Genomic DNA, 6,789 nt, shown 5'->3' with positions numbered 1-6,789 from the left:
CCCCGACGCGGCATGGAGCGGGCACACCCTTCCACCCAGCGTCCCTCTGGGGCCCGGGCCAGGGAGCTTCCTGGGAGGATGGCAAGCCATGTTTCTGGCAACTTAATTCAAAAGATTTTAGAACATACCAATTGTTGGTCTGGGACATTAGCAACACCTTGGTGCAGCAGAAGGGGCTCCTAATCGGAAATTCTGAGTTGCTCCACAATTTAGGGATATGACTTTAAAAAAAAATAGTGTTTCTGGTCTTCAGCTTCTCTAACTGGAAAAACTGAAACTATCCTTGATTGAATTCCAGGTAGCTCCTGTTCGGCGTCTCCTTACTCGGCACCCCTTTGTCTCACTTTCTGCAGGTACGGTTCTCGTGCTGCACACCCACTTCTCATATGAGAGCTTGTGGAGACAGAACTGCTTTAAGGAGCGATTTTTCTTTGGGGAATACACCTTCAGTCCAGGTCCCCAGTGGGTGTCCACCTCCCTACCTCTTAATGACTGTCCAGCCCGGGCCTTAGAGACAATTCTGGACAGTGCCGAATACACATAACTCTAAAAGGTGGACCATTATTTAAAACAAAGAAGCCAACTGAGGAGGGCAGAACGCGACAGGGACCAAGAAGGACAGGGAGGCCCCAGGGACAGTGAAGGACCTCGGCCAGAAGAGCCATAGTTTAAGGAAAAACTATTATCCCAACTATTCTTCAAGTGTCTGACAATTTAGGCATTTTGTTGTTTCTGCTCATTATCTTTCCGTAAAAATGTGAGTTTCCGAGTGTCAGCAGTGGGTTTCTGGCCTGCGCTGTGCTTCTGCAGGGACGGGTTTCTGTTCTGTTCCAGCCCACGGAGAAGACGGCCGTCTACACCTCGACACAGAGGAAAACCCACTCTCGTTCATGCTCACCTTTGACGTGGTGTTTCCGGTATTGTTATGTCAATGTGTTCCTGGCTTCAGCGTAGAACGGAGACGTTACAGTCACCCCTGATCCCGGGCCGTGCGCTCGACCCTCCTCCGGCACTGAGCTGCACTGCGCACTGGAAACCCAGCAGGCGTGGCTCTGTGTCCATTACCGTGGTGACGGCCGGCTGTTCTAACAGGAGGGCAGTCATCACGCACACGGGTGACCCTTACTGCCGCCGCCTCTAGAACCGTGGAGAACTAGACATGGCCGTTACGTAGTCCTCGGGCGTCTGCGGCCTGCCCTGGTCCCCACAGCGTAGACCGACAGGCTGGGTTTAAGGATGTCAAACTACAACTTTTCCCTTTTTTCTAGAAACATTCCAAGTATTATTAAACACGGCGTCTGCACACAGCCTGGTCTGGCTCGAGTGACCACCCTGCCGTCTCTCTGTGGCTCACTATTGCCCGGAACATACACCTGGAGTCCTCGGGGGGACTGCAGGGGTAAGGGACAGATTCGATTTGAGCACGCCCACCAAAATTTACTTATTTATTTTTTGACAATCAAGTAATAATTTAAAAATGTAATTTTCAAAATAATTTTACATTCTCGGGCCATTCAAGGTGGCTCTCTGAGTGCAGCAGTGTGGTGAGGTTGGGGAGGGGTCACAGGTCACAGCAGGTGGCTGAGAACGGTAGTATGAGGGCTCCGAGGAGTGCAACCCAGGACCTCGGGGCTCACACTCCGTGCCCTCCGTGGACAAACTGATGCGGCTTCCAGAACAATCTTGGAGTAAAGAAGCGGGTCAGTCACCCGGATCAGAGCCTCTCGGGACTGTCACAGAGCTCACGGAGACAGGGGTCCAGCATCCCTCTGCAGGGACAGAGGTGTGGCTCCGTCCTCGGAGTCCTCCCAGGGTGGGTGGCCGGCTTCGCTTCTCTGGGAGCCTGAGACTGGCCACAGCCAGTAGGTGGAGTGGAGAGGCAAGAAAGAAGCCCAGGCGAATTCTGGGGTGCAGACCACATGGGCGCGTCCTGCTCACGTGTTTCCTAGGATGCGTCCTCGTTGTTGAGGACTGCACTGATGCGGGGGCTGTGGGCTAGTGGCTTCTTAGGGACGGAGCTGCTTACAGAGCGCCTGGGCTAGCTGGGACCTTCTGCAGAGGGAGATCTGTTCATCACGAGTGTGCGTGTGTGTGTGCGTGTGCAAGTGTGTGTGAGTGTGTGCGTGCGAGTGCTAGTGTGAGTGTGCACGAGTGTGTGTGCTAGTGTGTGAGCATGCACATACGAGTGGGTGCATGTGCGCATGTGTGTGGGTGTGCGTGTGCTAGTGTGTGAAAGTGCGAGTGTGTGTGCATGAGTGTGCATATCCAAGTGTGCATGTGTGTATGTCCAAGTATGCATGTGTGTGAGTGAGAGACAACCTACTAGAGTTAGGATTTGGTTCTTAGACAGAGGAGAGCTCATTGTGAGTGTGCATATGTGTGCGTGTGCGTGTGTGTGCATGGGTGTCTGGATCTGCCCCTCTCCCAGCCCCGTCCTGGCCAGGGCTACACACCACGTGGAGGGAGACGGTGAGCACGCTCACAGGGAGGGTGAGGCCTCAGTGCTTGCAGGACTCTGACGGAAAGGAAGCCAGGAGAGAGGTTTCCGAGGCACTCGAGAAGGCACAGGGCTGGGACTGGGAGGCAGCCCCAGGACAAGCAGCGCAGGAGCAGGACAGATGCCCATGGGGGCCACCAGGCGTCCTCCCCTGGAACAGAGGAAGTCGTCAGGCTAGGTGGGAGTAAGGCAGGGTAACACCTGAAAGCGGAGCTCAGAGAGAGGAGGGAGGACTCCACGATTTCCGTCTAATTTTCTAAAATTTGAGGGATAGGCAACACAAAAATTCCAACTTAGGGGTCAGCAGGTGCATAGTGGTTAAGGTGACTGGATTACCACATGGCCAAGCACGGGCAAGTCCTGGACCAGATGGCTTGAAAATCACACCAGGCGTGTGTGTGTGTGTGTGTGTGTGTGTGTGTGTGTGTGTGTGTGTGTGAGACCAAAGTTCTGAGAGGAGAAGGGAGGAGAAGGCATTATGGCATGGCCGTCCCTCCTGGGGAGTGATCTCTCACTTTCTCTCTCTCTTTCTCTGTCCTCTGGTGAGTGCACATGTTCTATGGCAAACAAAACAACACAACAAAAGAAATTCCAAATGAACTTTTTAGATTTTTAGGTCATAAAATTAAACCCCTTTGACTAGGTAGATAACGCCTCTGTTTACCTCCGACCCACGTGTTCAGCTGGGAACTCACGTCAGCATGCACACATTAGGAGATCTGCCGCGAGTGTGATCTCATTGAAGCTAAGGGCCTTCATTGGCTGCTTTTCAGTCTCCAGAATTCCCGTCGTTGCACTCGCTGGACTGCAGAAACAGGTTTGGGTAGCAGTTGGTGTGAGAGATGCTTTAAACCGTCCGTAATTTATTGCCAGTTATTTTCCTGGGATTTTGTTTTGCAGCTCTTCTGCCGCCTGCCAGCTAAGCACGGCATGTTCCCCGAGTTCTGGGAGGCAGGTCAGGGCTGTCAGAAACAGCGCGTTGCACAATCCGCTCTCTGAAGCTGTTCCTGCTGGCAGGTGCGTAGGAGCATCCCCTGCTGCGGCCAGCGCCTACCTGCCAGCCGCGGAGGCCAAGGAGCTGGTGGAGGCGAATACACAGCGAGGAAATGCACTGTCCTGCCTTGAAAGGTGGAAGACTGGCAGGACATTGAGGACGAACACGGTGACCCCTCGTACGTGAGCGTGCTCTGCGGGAAAACAACTCTAATTAACCTGCTGTCCTGCTCCGTCTGGACAGTGCGTTTTACCAACGCGTATCACTGTGAAGGGGAAAGAGCCAATACTCCTGGAGTTCCACATGGCAGGCACACGACGCAGTGAGCAGAGAAAAGGGAGGTCACCGAGCAAGTGGCCTGCTGGGTGCTGCCAATCCTTGAGCAACACTTAGAAGAGGCTTCTCCTTGCGGTCTGCTGTCCATTGTGAGTGCTAATGCCGTTGGGGGGTGGGGGTGCTCCTCCCAGGGCCCGGCACAGCCATGTAAGGTCAGGCCCGGCACGAGCCAAGCTGGGCCCGGGACCGTGGCTGGCATGGCAGAGGCAGAGCAGGCAGGGCTGTGACTGGGAGGCGGTCCCAGGACAAGCAGCACAGGAGCAGGGCAGATGCCCATGGGGGTCACCAAACGCCCTCTCCTGGAAGTCAGGCTAGGCAGGAGCAGAGCCAGGGTAACACCTGAAAGCGGAGCTCAGAGAGAGGAGGGAGGACCCTCCCCATCCCCTCCTGACTCTCTGCAGGACAGCAGGATGGGCAGGTGCTGGAGTGCAGCCGCCTGTAGGGCCCAGTTCTATTCCCGCCACTTTCACTGAGTGCTACCTGAAAGCACATGGTCACTTCGCGATCCAGGACAAAGCGAGGGAGCTCCTAGGCCTCCTTGGTGGCTGGTTACAGCCAAGGGGCTACATTGTAGCCAAGAACTGCAGCAAATCCCTAACCAGCCAAGGGGCTACATTGTAGCCAAGAACTGCAGCAAATCCCGCTGGTGCTACTTCTCAAAACGAACTTCAAAGGACACTATGTTGAAGGTCTGCCCTCCCAGCTAGAGACCTCTCCAACAAACAGTTAATTCCTTTCCACTTTGGGATGGTGCAAAGGCCACAGGCAGCCAGTACACTGTAGCCTGACGCGACTGGAAGGAGCTCGCCTCACTGCAGCGTCATTGGCGACGCAGCTCTCATTCGCACACGCACAGGCACACATCACTCGTCCACCCTGCAGCGTGTTCATAGTGCTGACGCCGCGCTGTGGGAGCGAGCCCTGGTAGCACCCTCTGCACACGCAGGCCGAGTGAGGAGCCCACCCTGCTGTGAAGGGCCGGGCAGTGAGGGTGCACCTCGCAGCGCACCGGGCTCTGCATACGTCTCTGGAGAGCGGGGCTCCCGGGGCTCCTGGCAGTCCAGGCTGACCCTGCAGTGCTGTGTCTAGGTCCATCTAAAGGAAAGGAAAACCTGCCTTCCCAGGTCTCTGGCGAGTGCTGTCTGCCACGGCAACACCGTCCGGGCTGAGCAGTCCTGGTACCGCACTGCGCATCCTCCCTGGAAATGGGTCACCTCAATGGGAGTGTGATAAACACTGGTGTTGACTGACTCCGCTCAGCAACCGAGCTGCTCTGAGGTCGGACGACTTCCCCGGGTCTGTCCACAGTGCCGAACACGATGCATTTCGATGTGATGCTTTATGTTTCCGGTGAATCGATGATAATCAGCCCATAATTCTGGGACAGTAGAGAGAAACTAAACCATTCCTCTAATTTTTCAGAAGAAGAGGTTGATTAAGGTCTTGATTAAAGGAAGAAAAACACCTAATTTACAGCAGATGGAAGCAGCGGTAGGCGAGTCCGGAAGAGTCGGCAACGCCAGTATTCCAGAAGGGACAGCGTGTTCTCGCTTTCGTGAGATGTGATTGTGTAAGGGACACAGGCTAGTATAAGCTAGTGTAGAGTTCCCCATGTGATCTCCACAGATACATGAATAGCTTATTTTGCTTTTCAGTGTGAGTACTTTGATTTGCAGATCTCTCCAGCTCCTTATTTCGAGACCAAATTAATTTATGAATTAAATACTATTTCAATCAAATACTAAGGACATCCTTCACAGAAATTAAAAGAACAATCATGACATTTATCTGGATTTATAAGACTCTGTGTTGCCAAGACAACACTATTCAAAAAGAATAAAGTAGAAGCCTCTCATTACCTGACCTCCAGATATATTACAAAGCTGTGATACTCCAAACAGCATGGTATTGGCACAAAAACAGGCATGTAGACCAATGGCACAGAATAGAGAATCCAGTAACCCCAAAACATGGCCAACTGATCTTTGACAAAAGGCATAAGAGAATGCAGTGGAGAAAGGAGAACCTTTTTAATAAATGGTACTGGGAGAACTTGGTAACCACCTGCAGAAAAATGAAATGGATCCCTATCTCTCACCATTACAAAAAAATCAACCCAAAATGGATAGAAGATTTAAATGTAAGGCCTCAAACTATAAAACTAGTGATGGAAGATGCAGGGGACACTCCTAGAGACATGAACAATTTCTTAAATAATACCCCTAAGGCACATGCAATAATCTAAAAAATGCACAAGTGGGACTGCGTCAAACTGAAAAGCTTCTGCAAAGCAAAATGATAGTGTGAAGACACAACCTGCATGATGGGAGAGAATACTTGCAAGCAATGTTTCAGATAAGGGACTGGCAATCTGACTATGTGGGGGACTCGAGCCAACCACCTGCAAAAGTTGAACAATCCCAATTTAAAAATGGGCAAATGAGCTGAACAGGCAACTCTCTAAGGAAGACACATGGATGTCTGAAATACACATGAAAAAATCTTTGACTTCTCTAATAACGGAAATGCATATCAAAACCACAATGAGATATCACTTAACCCCCATCAGAATGGCTAGGATTAAAAACATAAAGAATGGCAACTGCTGGTGAGTGTGTGGCACGAAGGGAACATAAACTGGCACAGTCGCTATGGAAAGAAATATGGAGAATAGAATTATCATATGACAGTAATCCCATTCCTCGGTACTTACCCAAGGACAGGCAAGCACTCCGTGGGAAGGACACGTGTGTATCCATGTACTGCAGCATTAACCGTGATCGCGATGACATGGAACCAACCCAAGTGCCCGGGAACCGATGACTAGTTGAGAAGTTGGGGCATGTATACACTATGGAGTACTATTCAGACTTGAGGAGCAGTGAGACTTTTTCCTCAGTGTGGTTGGATGTGGAAGACCTACTGCTAGGGAAAGTGAAGGGAGCCAGACCTTGGAAGACAA

At 51.9% G+C, this 6,789-nt stretch overlaps 1 long non-coding RNA gene across 1 annotated transcript in view; it reads left to right on the top strand.

The window, feature by feature from the left end:
• LOC106733349 (uncharacterized) overlaps positions 1-1,301 on the top strand; it is a 7,353-nt gene extending 6,052 nt beyond the window's left edge. The window contains exons 2-3 of the long non-coding RNA XR_001369468.1: positions 299-353; positions 835-1,301. This is a non-coding gene — a long non-coding RNA (uncharacterized LOC106733349). The remainder of the gene's footprint in view (positions 1-298; positions 354-834) is intronic.
• Positions 1,302-6,789: the final 5,488 nt, after the last annotated feature.

The sequence above is a fragment of the Tupaia chinensis genome, unplaced genomic scaffold (genome assembly GCF_000334495.1).
Source record: "Tupaia chinensis unplaced genomic scaffold, TupChi_1.0 Scaffold143591_1, whole genome shotgun sequence".
NCBI lineage: Eukaryota > Metazoa > Chordata > Mammalia > Scandentia > Tupaiidae > Tupaia > Tupaia belangeri.
The sequence above is the reverse complement of the archived record's forward strand: the minus strand, read 5'-3'. Positions and strand labels throughout refer to the sequence as shown.